The following is a 22,701-nucleotide window of genomic DNA, read 5'->3' as shown; positions in this document are numbered from 1 at the left end:
TCTTTGAGGGAATTTTCCCACGTCACTGTCACCATAATTAATGACATTATCATTTTCAACAAAACCTGAATTATGCTTAGTATGAGGCTTATTTTTCTTTGGTCATGGCTTAGTAAGCATTTCTAGATCAGCAATAACCTCTTTAACTAGGAATTTGTTTTTCCTCTTATGCCAAGCCTTAGATCTGTTCCTTTTCATTTGTTTAATTTTCACTGTAGAATGAGGGTTATGATCGGACTGACTAACTTCCTCTTAATGTGAAAGTTTAAAGTGGTGGTTATCATATGAGAAATCTAGGTCATCAACATCCTTAAATTCTGGTTTCAATTCAACAGGATTGAATTCAATATTCCTAGCCATACTCTTTGTGACATGAATTGGTGTATTTTCATGGTTTTCAACCGTTTTTCCAAAAATTAGATCTAACTTCTCAACATGGAATGATCCATCAAGGCCATGTCCATCAACACCATGAGAATCAAATGGAATTGGGCTAGCTGTTGGAGGACTATGCGAGACCCTGGGTGCAAGATATGGGTTTTTGAAAGTCTGAGTTATCTTTATAATCATTTCAATGGAGAAATACCTCCCAAACATCACCAAATATGGCCAATTGATGTTTTGCAAAAATGTAGATGAGAACATGATGGAAAATAGAGCTATCCTTTTTTTATGTTCATCTTGATATTCATTGACAATTTTGGAGAGGCTTTTATGTAAGTAGTATCAAAGGTTAATCTTATAACCTAAGAAATCCATCAACAAACAAATGTGGTATATGAACAAACAAATGTGGTATATGAACAGTAACACATATTTCTCTTCACATTTTTTGAAATGGTGCAAAGATAGCACATATTTCTCTTCACATTTTATGAAATGGTGCAAAGATTATAGCAAATCCTGCCTTCTAGGTTTGAGAAAAGTAACTGGCATACCTTTGACAATATATGCATAATTTGTATTTGTCAAGACCTTATGCCATGGTATATCAGACATAGGATAACTCCTCGACTAGTTATTAAGCTCCGTAGAGAAATGAGTGGCCTTAGCTATGAAATCAACATCAAATGAAATATCCACATTGTTTATGTTTTCCCTTTTTCAATTAAAATTGGAGGTGAAGGCCTTTACTATTATGTCCATAAAACCCTTAAATAGTTGAAAAAATTCCCACCACTTGACCTGCTAAAATAGAGAAAAATATTTTTCATATGACTCGATGATATCCTTTCCAATCAATTCTGTCCTAATCATGGGGGGCATGACTAAAGACCTGGTAAAATTTAAGCTGGGATTTAGTGTGAACAGGGGGTAAAATGAGCCAAACTAAGTTTTGAAACCCTAAATACTTGCAAAGTGACATGGAAGGACCTAAACAAGAAAACAAGATGCATAGAAGTGGAAGAAAAACCCTATGTTGTGAATTGGTTAACTGACGTGCATGTTATAAGGTGTACCAAACAATGATGATGACACCTAGAGGAGAGTTATGACTTGAGAACATGAGTCATGATAATGATTAACATTGTAAACAAATGTCAGAAACCAAGGTTGATAAGTCGAATACATCGTGCCATGTCACCCAAAAGCATAGATATTTCATTCAACACAAATTCTATTAGATCTGGCCACCACTGCCAAATATCATTTCATTGCATGCTACATCAATAAATTTTCGATACGACAGTGTAATTCCACACAGAACCATAAGTGATGCTATTAAATTTAATGTACAAGAAACTACAACAAAGAATGAAACATTAATCAAATATTTAGTAAGGGTAAGGTCATGGAATGAAAACATCTCCCACAAAGGGACATAAGCTAATTTCAAAACATGTATACCCATGTTAAAACAAAACATTCATAATCCTTCGACGCATAAAATACATGAGAATTATGGCTCACACGTGATATTAAACAAAAATAAAAGTAAGGAAATATATAAAACATAATGAAAACTTTAATATTCATATGTTTCCTAGGTTGAATAATTTTATGGCCTCTTACAGTGGCTCAAAGAACATAGGTCATATTATTGCTACAGAAAGCGAAGAAACAACCTCATGTAATAGAAAATGAACAGCAACCATAATCAATAGAATTTGAGATGAGTTATCCAGTTCGTTATAGATCATTAACACACCAAACAGGAATTGAAAAGAAATCCATATCTCAGTCCAAAACCAAAGTTGTACTTCAAAACCATTATCATCATTTCAATTCAAAGCTAGGTATGAAAATCAAAATCCAACAAGAAAATAGAAATAAGCAGCATATTTCATTTGCAAAGTGATAGGAGAGTCAGTTGGTTGGCTAACACAAGGTTATGAGATTATCTTGTTGACTTTGTAGAATATATATGTCATAGACAGCTATCTAATTTATGTTTTGGTTGTACGCTTTTCATATCTTTACTACAATATTTTTTGATTAATCTAAATCTCCAAGTCACAAATAAAATGGTGGGTTTCATTTGCACAACCTAATATGGGAGGGATATTCAATGAGGTCCAATAATATCCAAAATAACTCTAGATCATCAACCTAACCCCGATACCTCATATTTCTAATTCAAAACACCCACCCATTCAAACAAGCCTAGTAAATTAATTTTGAATAATATATTAATTAATTTTTAAAAGATTCCTAACATTTATCAAATTCCCATATATGTGAATCAAGATAAAAAATGATCTTGTAGACAAAGAATCAAAACAGTGACATAGGACACTATGAAACCACCCATAATGTGACCATACCTTGTGAATAAATGCCATAACTATAATAGCACTAGTATTAATGTGTTTGTATATGCTGAAAGGCATATATCTCGCACATCAAATTTTATTCTTCGTTTTAATATATATTGAATGTACATAACTCAGTATATATACACAGACTTATATTATTGATGTCGCTGTTGATAGATGTTGATAGGTGCATAAAGTCTTGCTAGTCGTTGATAGGTGCACAAAGATATGTTTAAATTATCAGTAACACACATATAATTTTAATTAATAATATTGAATTATAATGATCAACACATATAAGATTATATTATACTAACATAAATATTATATAATAATGTTACAAAAATTATATAATTGTTATATTAAAAAATCATGATTGATTATAGTTGATTTTGGTTTACTATAATGCATAGGATTTATTGGGCATTAATGTGGTTTACCATGTTTATTTAGGGTTGACTATTGTTGAATTTGGCTAGCTATGGTTGATTTTGATTGACTTTGCTTAGCTATGTTTACTTGTAGTTGACTATGTGTGAGCATGGTTGACTATGATTGAGATATTTGAATGTGAATGACTATGGTTAGGCATGGTTGAGCATGATTGCCTATTATTGGAAATAATTGACCATACTTAACCATGTTTGACTTTATCTAGCCATGGTTGAATGCGGTTGACCATATTTAAGCATGGCTTGATATCGCTGTTCATATTTGATTATGGTTAATAATGGTTGGCTATGTTAAACCATGGTTGATTATGTTTAACAATTGTTCACTATGGTTAACCATGTTTAAGTATAGCTAAGATGTCTTAACCAAGGTTGATTATATTTTATCATTGAGAACCTTTGTTGTGAACATTTAATTATGTTTGACTATTATTAACCATGTTTAACTTTTTTGTTTACTTATGGTTAACTATGCTTAGCGATATATATTTTTAGTTGACATGTTTGACCATCATTGACTATATTTGACAATGTTTGACAATGATTTCTATGATTGGACATGGTTGACACCTAGTAACCATTTTTGGCTATGATTAACAATGTTCAACCATAGTAGACTATGGTTGGACATGATTGACCATGATAAACCATGTGTGATTGTGAATAAGCATGGTTGGCAATGCTAAGCCATGGTTTTATACTACTAGCCATGTTTGATTATGGTTGATGATGGTTAGTTATGTAAAGTCATGTTTAATCACCGTTAATTCACTACGTTAGACCATATTTGATTATATTTGACTAATAAATGTCAAAATAAAATTTCATTTAACTTACTAAGAAACAAATTCATATTAATATTATATTTTAAGTTTTATATAATTATATATTAAATACAAATTATCATAGAGATTATCATCAGCTATAAATTATTGTAAAAAAATATCAATGTTATATTAGGCATTTCATATTATATAATATATATTATTTCTATTATTATAAAAGAATTATATCTTTTTTTCTTTAATCATCAATTTATCTATTTAATTATTTAGGTGTATGGATACAGTTATGAAAATTTTAATACTTACTTAATGTTTGTTTAAAAATGACTCTAGTTGATTACAGTTGACTACTTTTTACCATTGTTGGCCATTGCCAACAATGGTTAGACATGAACCATGGAATTATTATACACTTGGATATGTTAAACATGTTTGATTCTGGTTGACTATTCTTAACTATGGTTTATTATTCCTGACCATTGTTGACTATGTCTGGTCACAATCTACTACCATAACTATGTTTTACTATAATAGTTTTGTATGACCTTTTTTTACTGTGGTTTACATATGATAAATATGGTTGTATTTGGTTACATATGGATATATCGGACTATAATGTTATGATTAAAATCATCATTTTTAAAAATGTTGCAACATTCCAATATACAATGTATTATCGCATTGTAGCATTCATTATGGGTTTTGTTGCATCACGTCTTTGATCAAGGGTTATGTTGGATTTTGACATTGCATAATGGTTATGTCAATGTGTGTCATTTCATCTTTTCTAATTGAATAATTTATATCTTACATTATTGTATTTTGCTATAAGAACATTTTGGCATTAATGGCTATGTCACATTTGTAACATTCATGAAATTTCATGTTACATTTTGATGTTCATTATGGGATTTTTTCACATTGCAACATTTATCAAATGCAATTTAAAATTGTGATGTTGAGTAAGGGTTTTTCCACCTTACAATATGCAACAAGGATTATGTTAGATTGTGACATTATTTAATGGTTAAGTCAAATTTTGACATTCATCTTCACTAACTTTTAAATTGCTACATCCTTTAATGGTTATGTTGCATTAAGTCTTTCGTAAAGGGTTATGGTGCAGAGTTCAGTTGTCTTTCATTGTTCATAACTCATATTCCACAGTGATCATGTTAAATTGCATTGTTAATTTTCCTTGGCTTATGTAAAAGTCATATATTACTAATCCGAAATGGTTATGATGCATTATGAAAGTCATCATTCTACTGAGTTTGATTGATTTTAGCTTCTCATCGTTGATTATGGTTTAATATGTTGCTTTACTATGATTGACCTTGATTAATGGTTTAGTAATATTATTAATCATTATGTAGCATTACAATGTTTATCGAAGGTAATAACGAACATTGAAATTCATAAAGGTTTTGTCATATTACAACATTTTCTTAATCATGTTAGATTGCAACATTCCAACATGGTCATTACATCTTATGCCATTCATATTTCCTATATTAATGGATTCATTACATAATAATGTTCATCAATGGTGTACTCAATTTCATTGATATTGATTGGCCATGGTCTATGATTCTTAATAGTTATTTCATATTGTCACATTTTCCCTGTGGCCTCAATGCATATGTCATGTTGTAGAATTTATGAAATGTGCACCATGTTACCATTTTCGTTAAAGTTTTTCTCACATGGAGGTGTTCAACAAATGTCATAACACACTATCAGATTAATTAAGTTCTGTTTTAATTGTCATATTCATATATGGTTGTGTTTTGTTATGGCATTCCCTATTGTTTATTTGAAATTGTAGAATTAATGTTAGCTAAATTTATGTTAAATTTAATGTTTATTTCAAATTGATGTTCCCAATCACAAATGGTTATGTTCAACTACAATGGTCATCATCACATTAACTCTAGTGGGCCATTGTTCATTATGGTTTATTATGGTGTTTGATTATGGATGACGAAGACTAATGATTTACTAATATTATTAATAGTTATGTCACATTACAAATGCTATGAAATTTGATGTCACATTGAAACATTCATCAAGGGTTTTGTCACATTGCAATGATTTTATTATATTACATTGGATCACAATGTTCTAGAATGGTTAGTCAAACTACAACTTTCAAATTTTTTAATTTAACGGTTCCATTTGATTGTAACATTCATCAAGGGTAATTTCGCATTGAGTTTAGTTGATTTTTATTATCCATGATTGATATTTGTTAATTTTTATTTTACGTTACATTTATTAATGGTATTAGTGGCTATGTCATGTTGGAACATTCATGAAAAATGATACCACATTGCAACATTCACCTTTACATTATGCCACTCCTCAATGGTTATATCAAACTGTGACATTCACTTTAACTAAATTATATGTTAAATTTAATGGTTATGTTACATTGTGACATTTATCAAGGGTTCCATTGTGTTGAGTTTGGATAGATTTAGTTGTGCATATCTCACATTCCTTAAAAACTATTTTAAAATGTGACAGTAATATTTGCTAACTATTTCAAATTACTAAGATCCTAATTCTAATGGTTATGTTTATAATTTGATAGCCTCAAGTTGACTTTAGTTGACATTGTTTGGCCATTGTTAATTAAGGTTACCTATGGCATTTGTTTGTGGTTGATTGATATTAATGGTTTCATAATATTATTAATAGTTATGCCATAGTTTGGAGTTTATCAAAGGCGATATTACATTACACCATTCATCAATGATTTTGTGCGATACATAAGGATTCCCACAATCGATTGAAATCCATGGTATCAATTGTTGATGAAAAGGTCTTCAAGTTATAGAGCTTGTCAAGAGTTGAAATGAGCCATGTATAAAAAGGTTATGGAATTCAGAAGTTAAAGGAAAAATAGGGATGACACATAAGATCATGGTCACATGGCACACAAGGGAGTGACATGGCATGATGACATGGCGACACATGGCATGCCATGTATTGAAATGGCCTAATGTTTGGATGTTATGTGGAACCACATTGACCAACTATAAGTTGTCACATGGACCCTCTAGGAGGTATACATAGATTGGATGCATGGATGGTCAAAACACTATTGTTAAATTATAGCAATGGAAAGAATTGAACCCCCAACCTATTTGGCACAAGTGATACACCTTACCACTAGGCCAAGACGTGTGCAATGTTAAAATGATAGAATATTTTATTATTTATTTCATTTATTGCAAATGAAATCTCACAAAATATGCACCTCTAATATTTAAAACATTAAACTTTTGAAGGTTGGCGACAAGTCTTACGACTACAACACAAGTTGTAGACATGTTGAGTTATCCACCAATTTGTTTAGATAAAGATTATTTTGGATGTACTATCCCAAAAGATTATGTAATACCCCACAATGTCATGTAATTAATGGAGTTTAAATCGCTACCTCAAGCATATAAACTGAATTCCTTACCACTAGGCAATAACTAGAAGTTGTAATGTATCATGTGCATAAATTGTTTTAAGGTGTAATTTCTCATATAATTTTGGAGAATAAAGTTCATAAGGCCTTTTTGTTTTCAGGAAGTGGATGGGAAGAATATTTTATCCCCCTTATTGTCTTCCTAGAAATGCCTTAAAGGAAATTTTATTGTAGGTTGGAGATCAATGTTGATGCAAGAAAGCATTTGAAGTATTTTTCATGATTTTAATGTATTGATTGCACATTTGAAGTGGACCCAGAGATGTAGCCTAGGCAAGCTAATTCTTGTTGTTATATTTTCCATTATTAGCTAGATATCTATTCTTGTTGCATTAATGGTTGTATTGCATTCCACTCTTCATGAAAGAACCATATTTTAATGGATTTTTCACATTTTCACATTATGATATTCAATAAGAGTTTTATCACATTGTGATGTTCATAAAGGGTTATGTTGGTTGACATTGAGTCATTTATGTTTGTTGAATTTATTAAATTTTTATGTTCTTCAATATTTATGTGGCATGGTTACAATCATCAACGATTATGTTGCATTGATTTTGGTTCAATTTAGCTAGACATGGTTTATTATTGCTAACCATGGTGAAGTATTGTTATTAATGTTTGATTTTGGTTGGTCATAGCTAATTATAATTGACCATGGTTGAATATGTTTCACTTTGTTTAGTCACGGTTGATTACGGTTAAACATGAATAAGCATGGTTAACAATCCTTGATTATTATTGTGAATGTTTGACCATGGTTGGCTATGCTTGACCTTGCTTAACAATCAATTAATATGGTTGTTCACATTAACTATGGTTAATGATAATTTTCCATGTTAGACTACATTTAACCAGTGTTGATTATGATTGACCATATTTGACCATGGCTAAATATGTTTTACAATGGTTGACAATTTAGACTACAATTAGTAATGGCTCAGCACGGTTTATTATGTTTAAAAATTATTAACCATGATTAAGCATGCTTTAATATAGTTTACTATTACTAATCATGGATATTTATGGTTAACTATGGTTGACCATTACTGAGAATGCTTGATAATGATAGACTATGGTTATCCATGTTTTATTATGGTTAAATTGTTGCATTACTTCTTGGTAATATTAAAGCATTTTGTTCATTAAGGATTGACCATGTTTGACTATGAATATATATGGTTGACCATGTTGGTTATGTTGAACCATCATTAATGATTATTGGTCATGTTTTACTATAGTTGACTACAACTGAACATCATTAACTATAGTTGAGTATGGTTGACCATTGTTTTCAATGTCTTAATATATTTGACCATGTTTTTCTATCATTGAATTATGTTTGATAGTTCATTGTTGACTTTTGTTTAGTATGGTTGCAAATGGTTGACCACTAATGGTTTATTATTATCAGCTATAATAGAGAATGTAGATATGGTTTGACCGTGGCTAACAATGGTTGATTGAAATTGGCTAACATTAACCATGTTGGTTGGCCACGTTTCCTTATGGTTGACAATAGTTTAAGAAAGTGTCTTTAATATTCATTTTATATAATATTTAATCAGATTAAGTTGTACACTAAAATATATGTTGCATTATAACATAAAATGGTTACGACAATGGCAATTTTCATCTTATAAAATTTAAGAATTTTACAAAGTTTATGCCTGTTTCAAATCACATTCCTTAATAGCACCTGCACACCCACCTAAAAAGTATGGAAATAATAATGAATCTAATGGATAAACAAAAACGGAGAGTATGTAAACAATAATTAATCAAATGAACACATAGATAAATCCCTACACCCATTTTTGTCATCAAATGTACAAGACACTTTATATTTAACAACATTGCATTCATCAATTTCCTCCTTTACACATTGATGGTGTTGAAATACTTAGGAAAATGGATTTTCGGGTTACTTTAGGCAATGAACATGCATAATAACCAGTTATTTTCTTATGTCGGGCAATATGAAATATTTTGTTAAGGAACCACCTAATCTCCCAAACTCAATTGCAAGCCTGATGGTTATGTTAATATCCGTTCCCTTGTTGAAATGGTGATTATCGATGAAGACACATAGACTTAAACTAGTCATGAGTGCATGGTAAAGATGATTGAACACATTGAAAACAAAAAATACGTCATATCTCGTTTGGCTTATTATTATTGGGAATTTCACATATAAAATGATCCATAGTTAGTTAGCCAGAAGTATAGGATAGTGCGCTATTGGCACTTAGACCAACTTCCACCATACTTTTGTATCACACTATTCGCACTTAGATAAACTTCCACCGTACTTTTCTAACTCATGTCATCATCTTCGCCGTAAAGAATTGAGACCCCACATATTCCAGTAAAACCACAGGATTTCAATCTAATTTGAATTCCACCATTTGAACACATGGAGATTACACATCTTATAGAATTTGGATATTGTTTATTTCCTATTTTTTAAAGGACAATGATGACCGAGTGAAACTTGAATCTTCATTGGGAAACCATAAAGTAAATATAGAAAATCAACTATTTTAAAATAGTATTTATGCCTATCAATATAAATTTTTTCTTTTATGTATACACGACCAAAACATGTATAAGAATCTTCAATGTATAACTATGAAACTATATAACGTATGTCCTACCATTAAAACCCTACAATTGAGTACGTATTATTCACTGTAACATGCTCAATAGGTGTGTTCATCATGTCACCTAGATTTAGATTTCCTTAGCAAAAACAATGGCGAAAATAAATGATAGTGACTGGATGGCCACTTCACTAAGGAGCCACTCGGAGGGACTAACTCTTCTGGAAAAGGATATTCTATCCAATGACACATCTTAGCCTAGCACATTTTCTCATCATCCTCTCCCTCACAACAACAAAGATATGGAAACATAATGTTTTGTGAAAGGGTTGTTTGTTTTAGCACATTTTCTCATCGTACTCTCTCTCACAGCATCAGAGATACAGAAACATAATGTTTTGTGAAAGGGTTGTTTGTCTCACAGCATCAGAGATACAGAAACATAATGTTTTGTGAAAGGGTTGTTTGTTTTAGCACATTTTCTCATTGTCCTCTCCCTCACAACATCAAAGATATGGAAACATAATGTTTTGTGAAAAGGTTGCTTGTTTTAGCACATTTTCTCATCGTCCTCTCCCTCACAACATCAAAGATATGGAAACATAATGTTTTGTGAAAGGGTTGTTTGTTTTAGCACATTTTCTCATCGTCCTCTCCCTCACAACATCAAAAATATAGAAACATAATGTTTTTTGAAAGGGTTGTTTGTTCCAGTGGGGTGGGAAAAATTTGATAGTAAATTTAGATTTTATTTCAAAAATGTTTTTTTATCATAGTACTACATTGTTTTAACATTTCTTTGTACATCTATGAAGTCATAAATGATGTAAATTTACCATGGGTGACTTTATAATATGTTTCATCAAATTTACATTAATTACAACAATAATTTAAAGCACAAGTTGTAACAAACCTTATAACAAAATACAAATAATGTGTAAACATGATAAACATGATGTAGCTATTACTGTTTTGGTCACTGGTTCACAAGACGTGACACATTCTGGAACCATTGGTGATGACATGGAACAGGTGTGAAAATTGTGCTTCTAAAACCTAACTTTTTAGATGTGATAAGATCCTAATAATCATTAGAAAGGGCCAATTTTATTGAATCACTCTGATTTGATCAAGTGGAAAAAGACACCACAAACATCAAAATGACAGGAAACATACCTATTGATATGGGTGATTGGGCACATTTCGAAGACACGTTAAACACTAAGACATCCAGGCATTACATGTTAACAGGCCCAAACTAGTTTTTGAAAAGACGAACATTTTTGGTTTAGCTATAAACATTTCCCGATGTACTAAAAGTTATGCAACTAAATTTGTAGCAGATATAGAGTGAAATTTTATTAATCAAATGAAAGGGTTATCCTTTAAGCTTTGTTTTTTAATTTAATTTATATTTTATTGGGGGAGAAAATAAATTTTAATATTTAATATAAGAGGAATGTTTAATTCATTTCAGAATTTAATTAATTTCATAATATAGGAAATTTTAAAAAATATTGATAAAAAATATTTCAATATTTTACGTAAGTAAAATACTTTAGTATTTAAGTAAACCAATAATTTCTCTTTCTACCTCATCTCCACAGGGGTGATATGCGTAATTATTTTTGTGTTCAACACACAATGAACATATAATATTAAATGGAATATTCTTATATAAATACATTCTTAAATTAATTTTATATATATATATATATATATATATATATATATATATATAATTTTTTGTGTTTAGGTTTAATTCTCTCGACACCCTTGAGGTTAGGTTGTATGGTTGAGTAGGGAGGAAGTGATCCCTTTGGATGGATCTACCTGGTATAAATATTTTGTAGACATAGTGGTGACCGATCTTCGAGGTCCATGAACCAGATAGAGAAAAAAAAAAAAAAAAAAAAAAAAAATATATATATATATATATATATATATATATATATATATATATATATATTATTATTATTATTTGTGTTTATCATGAAGGGAACATGTTCCATTAAAAATATATTGTGATATGAACACTCTCTCTATGTAAACATAAAGAAATTCAAACTAAACATAGAATTGGCACATGACACACACACATATATGAAGAATGAGCATAAATTTATCTTAAATATGTATCTATATTGAACTAAAAGATCAGGTATTTGGAGGTGAAAACTATCTCTAAATTGGTAAACTTGAAAAACATTTATCTGTGAATAATTCAATCCCTCTCCGTATATGATAACTAGCAATTGCACCATATGTTGCAAAGGAAATGTTGTAAGGCATAAATTCGAGAAGCATTGTGACATATAAAGAATCATTGAAGTTGAAAATGAGTAAACAAAAAGCCTTTAAAAAATAGAAAAAATTGCAAAATTTGTATGTTTATCATGTTTTTAATTTACATAGAGCACCTTTACCTAATTGTAGATTCCAAATATTTTGAAATGCAACATTATGATTAAATACAACTAACATATTCCAAAATCTGGAATCAAATTACACTAAGTCTGATCCATAAGTAACAGTATGGTTGGAAAAACACCTCCTCAACAGTCTGATGTGCCAACATTTTTTTTGCAAGTTGGACAACACTTGTGGGATTTCATAGCTAAAATTTCTTCTGTGACCATGGGGTTATCGGCCTATCATTCATTCCAAATACCATCTCAACTATAGAAGCCTAATGCAGAGAATGAAGTTATACCCACTGCGTTGACCCATGAAATGAAAAGAAAATTTGCATATCATTTTATTCTCTTTATTTATAACACATAAAAGATTTTATGTTTCTTCATAATGATAATTCAGATATCAATATATAAATGATAATCCAAGAAATAATATGATTTGAAAAATGAATATAAATAATTAGTTATGTAGAAAAAATTTAACTGATAAAATTTATATAATAATATCAAATTTTTTTGCGAGAAAGCACAAAACTCAATGTTTATTTATAATGTACAAAGCTATCTAATATCAATATATAAAACTAAAAGAAACAAAAATACCAATTACCATAAACATTATGGAAACCTTAAATATAATTAAGATACACATAAAACACAAGGAAACTTCCAAAAGCTCAATTACTATAAACATAAACTCTTGAAACTTCAAATATAATTAAGATACACACAGAACACAAGGAATCTTCCAAAAATCTCCACTGGTCATAGACATAAGTAGGATGTAACACCACAACGCATGTTATAAAATAATAATAATATTATAATCTGGCATATTCTTTGCTTTGATGTGATCACAAAAGGAATTATAAAAGGTTTCGTTGTTATTGGATCAAATCAGGTCAGGAAAAAAACAACAGAACTATTTACATATGCTAAATCATCATTGTCTTCAAAACCTTCGTTCTTAAAATGTATTTCTAAGACTATTTATCGGCAATGCTTTGTTTCAACTAATTGATCACCATTATACGGAATAGAAATGTCATTCAAAATTGTAACCATTCAGATTTTTTTGTTATTTGTGTTTTCAATCCAAAGTCCAACAGTGGTTGGAGTCCTTAAGAATCCATCACATATTGCCAAGGAGAGAGTGTGATTACAAAATCCACCTTGAACAATGAAGGAAACCTCTATGAAAAAAATATCATCGCTCGAATTTCTTTATTAGCTCTTAACTAAATGCAATCGTTGAACTTGAGAAATATTAATACATTACTTACAGCCCAAAATAAAAAAACGTTAACTAAATTTAGAAAGAGGAATATTAATTACATTCTTCAAAATATCCACCCCATATTGAGCTCTCTGCTAAGAATTTTGTGGCCAGCCTCTGATCAAATGTGCTCTATCGCAAGTTCCCATTTTACCCACTTTGTCCAGAAGACAAAAGGTTCCTGCCTGAAACCAGCTAGAGGCAAAATTATTGGGCCCATAAGATTATATCAATACAATTTGGGTTGTGAAGGATTTAACCCATAGGCTTCCAAGGATGTAGCATCGGATTCATTGAAGGAAAATGAGAAAGATCTTCTGATAAACCAAGCAAATGGTACAGTTTCTGATCATGAATGTCTGGTTCACAGAATAAGGGCCATGAAAGACACATTGAAGGATACATTTTCCACTGTATCACATCTGAAAACCTCTTATGCAGAGTTATAGGCAGCCCATATTACTTATGATGTAGAAAAGCTACAAGTGGTTGATAAGGAGGTGATCAAGGAAACGAAAAAGCTCCCATAATTGAAGCAGTATTATAAGAAAAATATTGCCAATGGAGACTCCAATGGTTCCGAGAACTAGAATGGGTTAAGATATGAGGAGACTTCAACAAGGGCACTCCAGATTGAGATTGCATAGAAGAATTATGAGATTGAAAGCTTGAAAAAGGCATTGGAAAATGCTAACTAAGAATGGGTGAGCATAGAAGATCAGACAGAAGGAAAAGTGCTAGAGATTCATCATTACAATTAGATTATTGGAGACAAGCTTGCAGAAGATGAAAGAATCACCCAGGGGTTTCACCAAATCCCTGATTTCTCTGATGAAATCTGCTAAGTGGGATCTAGATGTAGAAGTTAACAGCATAGAACCAGGCATAAACTACACCATGGAAAGCCACACAAAGTTGGCATTTCATTCCTACGTTTGCATGATAATGTTCAGTGGATTTGAGAACGAGAATTTCTATTTGACTAGGAGCCTGGCATCCATTATAGATCCCAAGAAGAACATAAATGATTGTTTCAGACATTTTTTGGACATTCAAAACATGGAGCCATCAGAACTTGTGTCCATTCTTACACCAGACAACCTGTTTTGGAAATTATGTATGAAGAAATTTCTCAATGTAGTGCATCCTAGGATGGAAGAATCCTTATTTGGAAATTTGGAGCACAGGAACTAGATACGAGTGGGACTCCACCGCATGAGCCAATTTTACAGCCTATTCTGAAAATTTTCCAAGTTTGTGTGGTTGGTTCACAAGCTTGCATTTTCTTTTGACTCGTCTCTATCTATCTTTCATGTTAAGAGAGGGGTGGATTTCTAGGGTTCCTACATGGATAGCTTGAATTCTATGAATATGAATCATGATGTTGACAATACTATTGCAAGTGAAGGTAATTTCTTGCAGCTTCCTGAGAAGCCAAACCCTACAATTGTAGGGTTTACAGTGATGCTAGGTTTTAGGGTAGGTAAGAAGGCCATAGTGATATGCCAGGTCTAATGACCACAACACCTGATTCTGCAATTACTATTTTTTGATTCTGAGAAAATTTAAATGAGCAAGAAAAGTAATTTTGTGAAGAATGGAAACCACTTGTATTCTCAGATATTTTTGGTGATTTTCGGAGATTCTGTTTTGCAGGAAAAATGCGACTCCCTTGGATAAAAAGTATTTCAATATACCCATCACTCAGAAGCAATTTTTCTCTTCCATTAAAGTCAATTATTAAAGACTTAAGAAGACAATGTAAGAATTGTAATAGTCAATAATTCACACAAAACATATACAATCAGTAGAAAAAAGCATTTATAGCCAATAGCCAATGCAAGGGAAATTGTCTCACCTCGCAGCTCTAAGTGGGACTTTCACAAAGTTGGGATCTATGTCCATAGCTTGCATGTAGCCTGAAAGTGCATCTCTGAATCTACCAACTGTCATTCGAGTAGTTGCATGGTTGCTATAACATAACACTGATGCCCTGATATGGCTTTCTAACTTCTCACTTGGCAATATGCAACTTATCCCTTGAGTATAATATTCTTCAGCTTTAGAAAAATCCCCTTCTGCATATGTTGGATTCCCCCTATTCGAATTATCAAAGTATACATAATTTTGTCAAATCTTATAGAAAATAGAAAGAATATTCTTTAATTCATGTCATTATGAAAACACTTTTAGAATATTTAATGCCATTCAATTATGGTAAGGAAAAGTATGTTAAGGAAATTCCTTTTAAATGTACCAAATAAGTGAATTCAATAAAAGTAACAGACTAATGTAATCTCATTTCCTTATAATGAAGGAAAGAAGAAAGTTTGTAGATAAAGGCTAGCAAAACTAAAAGAAATAAAACAATAATCCACTTTGATATATACACAATAGCAAATTTGTATACGTGAGCCATCAAATTTCACAAGCTTTCTCTGACTCTGCACTTTCTACAGCCATAGGAAGAGCAGGTAGTTCACTTTGTACACTCTGCTTAGGCAATACCGAGATTGACTGCACAACCGAGGATGAATCTAAGAATCTGTCATAAGCACCAATAAACGACACCATGGAAAGCCACAAAAATTTGGCATTTCAATCCTATGTCTGCATGAGAATGTTGAGTGGATTTGAGAATGAGAATTTCTATTTGACTAGGAGCTTGTTGTCCATTATAGATCCTGAGAAGCACAAAAGTGATTGTTTCTGATAGTTTTTGGACATGCAAAACATGGAGCCATAAAGTTGGTGTTCATTCTTACACGAAACATCATGGTTTGGAAATCCAGTATGAAGAAATTTCTCAATGTAGTGCATCCCAGGATGGAAAAATCCTTCTTTGGCAATTTGGAGCACATGCACTAGATAGGCAGGGGGCTCCCCCCTAGGAGCCAATTTTACAACCTATTCCTCAAATTTTCCAACTCTGTGTGGTTGGTTAATATGTAAACTTACTGTTACTTCTTACTGTTAAATTCTTTGTCCTTATCTGCATTACATGAGCATGGGGAAGCCGTGCTTTAAGTCTAATTGTTCATTTTGTCATGATGCAATATTTATGGGGCATCATTACCTTTTAATGTTGTGGTTTAAGTGTGAACTTTTGATGGGAAAAGATAATTATTGTTTTTAATTACCCAAGTTTCATGGAGGTGCTACTTTTGATAACTCCATCGTTATTTGGTGATGAGGGTGTCTGAAAGCTTCTTATTTTTGCTTCATCTTTTTCTGCCTGTACTTCTTACTCAAAATTCCCATTCATGAGTATAGAAATACTTAATTCCACCAATATCTACCATCATTTTATGGTATCTTTCTTGTTTACATATACCCTCCAAAGTCTTTATTGTGTAGAGATTTTTATATAATTCATATTTTGCCCCATTCTTGATAGCGATGTGCCAGTTTTTCCAAGTATTTGTCTTGAAAGTAATATTTTTTGTGGTTCCTTTTGCTGATATTGGGCCCTGAATTTGTCTTTATTGTGTAGAGTTTTCATAATTCATATTTTGTCCAATTCTTGATAGTGATGTCTTGATTTTTCCATGTATCTATTTAAAAATAGTATATTTTGTTGTTCCTTTTGCTGATGTTGCTCCCTGCATTTGTCTTTATTGTGCAGAGCTTTTCATAATTAATATTTTACCCAATTCTTTATTGTGGTGTCCTAGTTTTTCCATGTATTTGTTTGAAAGTGGTATTTTTTAGTTGTGTTGTTCCTTTTTCTGATGTTTCTCCCTCCATTTGTCTTTATTGTGTAGGGCTTTTTATAATTAATATTTTTCCCAATTTTTTATCGTATTGTCCTAGTTTTCCATGTATCTATTTGAAAGTGGTATTTTTTAGTTGTTCCTTCTACTCACAGGATTTGGTTAGAGAGGAATTGTACAAGAAGCTATTGGTAGGCACATGTTGTTGAAATATATAACAAACTTCAAAAGGTGACTGACCTATTGAGTCATTGCAAGCTCTATTGTAACAAATTGGTTAAGTTGTTGGCAGATGCAAAGATCATGTATAAGGGCCTCATTGACAAGCTTAATTTCAAAATCTCTCTTAAGGCCTCATTGATAAGCTTAATTTAATAATTTATGAGGATGAAGAGTGGAGGAAAACAAGCTTAATTTGACAATCTTTGGGAGAATAAGTTGAGGAAAACTTTACTTGATATTCTAACATTTTCCATAACAATCATAAAAAATGGTCAGCCAAGCAAATTAAAATCCTTGTCTGAAATAATGGTCAACAACAAGCCACAAAATCAGAAAAATTTAATCCTAGATAAACTCTTAGTGGTTTCGTTGCAAGGTCACAACCTCGAACTTAAACCAAGAATCAAAGGGTGCTAAAAGGTCAAAGTCCAAAAGCAATTGATTGATTTGGTGACAAATTATGGAAGGATTCACTTTAATGTATGTACTTAAAGATTTAAGATTCAAATCTAATTGCTGAAATAGTGTTTTGTATGAGGAAGAAGATGATTTGTTATTTTTGTAAAAATTTAGATTTAGTATTCAGTCTATATGATGAATAATAAATACTTTGGGCTGCTATTTGTCTAAGATCAAAGATACCTATAGAATATTTTGGCCACCATGAGATGTATACAATGAACATTTGAGGGGGAAATTTGATGTTATAAGAGGAAACATTAGAGATATTGAACATCATCAACTGCACTGCACTAGAGTTTTGGAACTGGTGTCTAGCTCATTTTTATTTATTTTACATAATTTTGGCCACCACAAGATGTATACAATGAAAAATTGAGGGGGGAATTTTATAGATGATGTTCTAAGAGGAAACATTAGAGATATTGAACATCATTAACTGCACTGCACTAGAGTTTCTCATCATTGTATATTTTATACCAAAAGTTATGAATAATTGGGAACTGGTGTCTAGCTCATTTTCATCTAATACATGGTGATGTCTGAAATTTGTGAGTTTTTTATGCAAATTTACATTTGGAAAGATAGCCATCATATTGTTAGCTATCATATTTTTCATGAATTAATGATATTTTATTTAGCTTATCGAATGTCATCTACTACTTGTATTTTTTCAAAATCTCAATATTTGCTATTGGAACTTGAAACACCATCTGTTATCTTTTAGTACTGAGTGACATTTTGTTCACTATTTTTTATTTTCAATGATATTGTATATGGTAGGATTCTTCTTCAAATTATGCCTTACGACATTTCCTTTGCAACATTTGGTGCAATTGCTAGTGATTTCAATCCTATGTCTACATGAGAATGATCAGTGGATTTGAGAATGAGAATTTATATTTGACTGGGAGCTTGTTGTCCATTATAGATCCCGAGAAGCATAGAAATGATTGTTTCAGATAGATTTGAACATGCAAAACATGGAGCCATAGAGCTGGTGCCCATTCTTACACCAGACACCCTGTTTTGGAAATTCAGTATGAAGAAATTTCTCAATGTAGTGCATCCTAGGATGGAAGAATCCTTGTTTGGCAATTTGGAGCACAGGCACCAGATAGGTAGGGGACTCCACCCCAGGAGGAAATTTTATAGCCTATTCCTCAATTTTTCCAAGTCTGTGTGGTTGGTTCATAGGCTTGCATTTTCTTTTGACTCGCCTGTGTCTATCTTTCATGTTAAGAGAGGGGTGGATTACGAGCGTTCCTACATGGATAGCTGGAATTTTGTGAATATGAATCATGATATTGACAATACTGTTGCAAGTGAAGGTAATGTCTTGCAGCTTCCCGAGAAGCCAAAACCTACAATTGTGGGGTTTACAGTTATGCCAGGTTTCAAGGTTGACAAGAAGGCCATAGTGAGATGCCAAGTCTATGTAATGACTGCAACACTTGATCCTGCAATTAAAGTTTTTGATCCCAAGGAGGATGAACAAGAAAAGTAGTTTTGTGAAGAATGGAAATTGCCTGGATTCTTAGATACCGTAAGTGATTTTGGCAGATTTTGTTTTACAAGAAAAATGTTACTCCCTTGGACAAAAAAATAGTTTAATATACCCATTACTCAGAAGCAATTTTTCTCTTCCATTAAAGTCAATTACTAAAGACTTAAGAAGCGAATGTCATATTTTTAATAGTCGTAAGTCACATAAAACTTATAAAATCAGTAGCAAAAAGCAATTATAACGAATAACCATTGCAAGGGAAATTGTCTCACCTTGAAACTCTAAGTCTGACTTTCACAAAGTTGGGATCTATGTCCATAGCCTGCATGCAGTCTGAAAGTGCATCTCTTAATCTACCAATAGCCATCCGAGTGGTTGCATGATTTCTATAACATAGCACCGATTCCTTAATATGGATTTTTAACTTCTCACTTGGTAAGACGTGGCTTATCCCTTAAGTATAATATTCTTCAACTTTAGAAAAATATCCTTCTGCATATGCTTAACTCCAACTGTTTGAATGATCATAGTACATATAATTTTGACAAATCTTGTGGAAACTAGAAATAATATTCTTTAATTTATGTCATTATGAAAACACTTTTAGATTCTTGAATTCCATTCAGTTATGATAAGGCAAAGTATGTTGGAGAAATTCCTTTTAAATGTACCAAATATGTGAATTCAATAAAAATAGTAGACTAACGTAATCTCATTTCACTGTAGTGAAGGAATGAAGAATGTTTGTACATAAAGGCTAGCAAAACTAAAAGAAAAAAAACAATAACCCACTTTGATATATATACAATAGCAAAGTCGTATACCTCAACCATCCACTTTCATAAGCCTAGTCTGAGTCTCCACTTTCTACAGCCATAGGAAGAGCAGGTAGTTCACTTTGTGCACTATGCTTAGGAAATACTGAGACTGACTGTGGAACTGACGATGAATCTAAGAATCTGACATAAGCACCAATAAACTACACCATGGAAAGCCACAAAAAGTTGGCATTTCAATCCTATGTCTGCATGAGAATGTTGAGTGGATTTGAGAATGAGAATTTCTATTTGACTAGGAGCTTGTTGTCCATTATAGATCCTGAGAAGCACAAAAATGATTGTTTCTGACAGTTTTTGGACATGCAAAACATGGAGCCATAAAGCTGGTGTCAATTCTTGAACGAGACAACCTGTTTGGGAAATTTAGTTTGAAGAAATTTCTCAATGTCGTGCATCCAAGGATGGAAGAATCCTTCTTTGGAAATTTAGAGAATAGGCACCAAATAGGCAGGGGAGTCCACCCCAGGAGCCAATTTTACAACCTATTACTCAAATTTTCCAAGTCTATGTGGTTGGTTCACAGGCTTGCATTTTCTTTTGACCCACCTCTATCTATCTTTCATGTCAAGAGCGGGCTGGATTTCAAGGATTCCTACATGTATAACTTGAATTCTGTGAATATGAATCATCATGTTGAAAATAATATTACAAGTGAAGGTAATGTCCTGTAGCTTCCTGAGAAGCCAAACCATACAATTGTATTGTTTACAGTGATGCCAAGTTTTAGGGTTGGCAAGAAGGCCATAGTGATATTCCAGTTCTGTGTAATGATTGCAACACTTGATCCTGTAATTAATGTTTTTGATCCTGAGAAAATTTAAATAAGCAAAAAAAGTAATTTTGTGAAGAATGGAAATCACTTGGATTCTCAGATACTATGGATGATTTTCACAGATTCTTGTTTTGAAGGAATAATGCTACTCCCTTGGATAAAAATATAGTTTAATATACCCATTACTGAGAAGAAATTTCGCTCTTCCATTAAAGTCAATTACTAAAGACTTAAGAAGAGAATGTCAGAATTTAATAGTTAGTAAGTCACAAAAAATTTATACAATCAGTAGCAAAAAAATTATTGCCAATAGCCATTTCAAGGGAATTTGTCTCACCTTGCAACTCTAAGTCAAATTTTCACAAAGTTGGGATCTATGTCCATAGCCTGCATGCAATCTGAAAGTGTGTCTCTGAATCTACCAACAGCCATCCGAGTGGCTACACAATTGCTATAGCATAGAACTGATGCCCCGATATGGCTTTCTGACTTTTGACTTAGCAACATGCAGCTTATCCCTTGAGTATACTATTCCTCAGCATTAGAAAAACTCATTCTACATATGCTTGATTCCCCCTGTTCGAATGATCAGAGTATACATAATTTTGTCAAATCTTCTAGAAACCAGAAAGAATATTCTTTAATCCATGTAATTATTAAGACACTTTTATTATCTTGAATGCCATTCAATTATGGTAAGGCAAAGTTTGATGAGGAAATTCTTTTTAAATGTACCAAATATGTGAATTCAATAAAAATAATAGACTAATGTAATCTCATTTCACTGTAGTGAAGGAAAGAAGAACATTTGTACATATAGGCTAGCAAAACTAGAAGCCAAAAAAACAATAACCCACTTTGATATATACACAATACCAAAGTCATATACTTGAGTCGTCAACTTTCATAATCTTGCTCTGACTCTGCACTTTTTATGGCCATAGGAAGAGTAGGTAGTTCACTTTGTGCAGTCTTCTTAGGAAATATCGAGATTGACTGTGGAACTGAGGATGAATCTAAGCATATGTCATAAGCACCAATGTGTATTCTATCTTTCTCAGTTATCTGTTCATTTGATATATTTCCTTTTGAACCTGACGCATACCATTGTGATGCATCAGTTTGTAAAAAAAATGGTTATTCGAATGTCCCATTAGAAGATCTATATTTTGCATTCCCTTCGACTCTTGGATGATAATAATTTTTTACAGCTCCTGATACTGAAGAAATTTTCCTGGAATATGACCTAGAGGCAAGGTGACTTCTATGATTTCTTCCACTCACTCTAGAAGCGCTACTACTATTAATGCTATTATCACATTTATCAATCTTCACCTTCTCGGGTGAAAAATCTAAAAAATCATTTTCAAAAGTTGGGTTAGGCATGTTCTTGTCAAAGGATGAGTTTTTCCA

The 22,701-nt window shown here is 31.9% G+C and overlaps 2 pseudogenes; both read left to right on the top strand.

The window, feature by feature from the left end:
* The first annotated feature begins 14,721 nt into the window (after positions 1–14,721).
* On the top strand, positions 14,722–15,291 carry LOC149181759 (protein GRAVITROPIC IN THE LIGHT 1 pseudogene; annotated as a pseudogene).
* Positions 15,292–20,711: 5,420 nt separating this feature from the next.
* On the top strand, positions 20,712–21,337 carry LOC149181758 (protein GRAVITROPIC IN THE LIGHT 1-like; annotated as a pseudogene).
* Positions 21,338–22,701: the final 1,364 nt, after the last annotated feature.

Source organism: Pinus tabuliformis, chromosome 3_2 (assembly GCF_031772625.1).
Source record: "Pinus tabuliformis cultivar Carrire ecotype Pingquan chromosome 3_2, CPIR1, whole genome shotgun sequence".
Lineage (NCBI taxonomy): Eukaryota > Viridiplantae > Streptophyta > Pinopsida > Pinales > Pinaceae > Pinus > Pinus tabuliformis.
This window is presented reverse-complemented; position numbering and strand designations above follow the sequence as displayed.